Here is a 1026-nt window from a genome sequence, read left to right as displayed (position 1 = left end):
CAGAACTGCAGAGAGACCTTGTTTCAAAACAGCAGTCTTCCTACCTCCCACCACTCAAAGAAACACACCCCCCCACACCCACATACACACCCATGCTGTATCATAAAAACAATCCTGTGTATTCAATACAAACATCTATTTTAAGAACGGAGGTTCCATGCCTGTAATGGAAGCACTTGAGAGGCAACTGGTAACATGAATTCCAAGCCAATCAGAGTTAAGTGATAAGACCCTATTTCAAAAGAACAAAAGGAATATCTGGGGTGAGGGGCTGGACATGCAGGTCCAAAAGTACACACCTATAACCAGAGCACCTGAGAGGTATTGACAGGAGGACCAGAAGTTCAAGGCCATCCTCTGCTACACTCAGGGGGATGCACAGTGCTGTGGGCTGGACCCAGGGCTTCAGGTTAAGCAAACACTTTGTCACTGGGTTACATCTCCAACCCTTTTTGCATTTTGTTTTGTTTTGTTGTTGTTATTTTTTTCGAGACAAGGTATCTCTGGGTAGCCCTGGCTGTCCTGGAACTCACTCTGTAGACCAGGCTGGCCTCAAACTCAAAAATCCGCCTGCCTCTGCCTCCCTAGTGCTGGGATTAAAGGTGTGTGTCACCACTGCCCTGCTAACCTTATTTTTATATATACATATATATATATGTATATATAAAATATGTATATAAAATACACATATATAAAATATGTGTAAAATATGTACACACACATATATATGTGTACATATATATGTATATATTTTATATGTGTACATATATGTATATATTTTATATATGTACACATATGTGTATATATTTTATATATACATATATAAAATATGCATATATTTTATATATACATATATGTATATATGTATATATAAAAATAAGGTTAGCAGGGCAGTGGTGACACACACCTTTAATCCCAGCACTAGGGAGGCAGAGGCAGGCAGATCTCTGTGAGTTCCAGGCAAGCCTGGTCTACAGAACAAATTCCAGGACAACCAGAGCTGCACAGAAAAACCTTGTCTCAAAA

Source organism: Mastomys coucha, unplaced genomic scaffold (genome assembly GCF_008632895.1).
Source record: "Mastomys coucha isolate ucsf_1 unplaced genomic scaffold, UCSF_Mcou_1 pScaffold13, whole genome shotgun sequence".
NCBI classification, from domain to species: Eukaryota; Metazoa; Chordata; class Mammalia; order Rodentia; family Muridae; genus Mastomys; species Mastomys coucha.
This window is presented reverse-complemented; position numbering follows the sequence as displayed.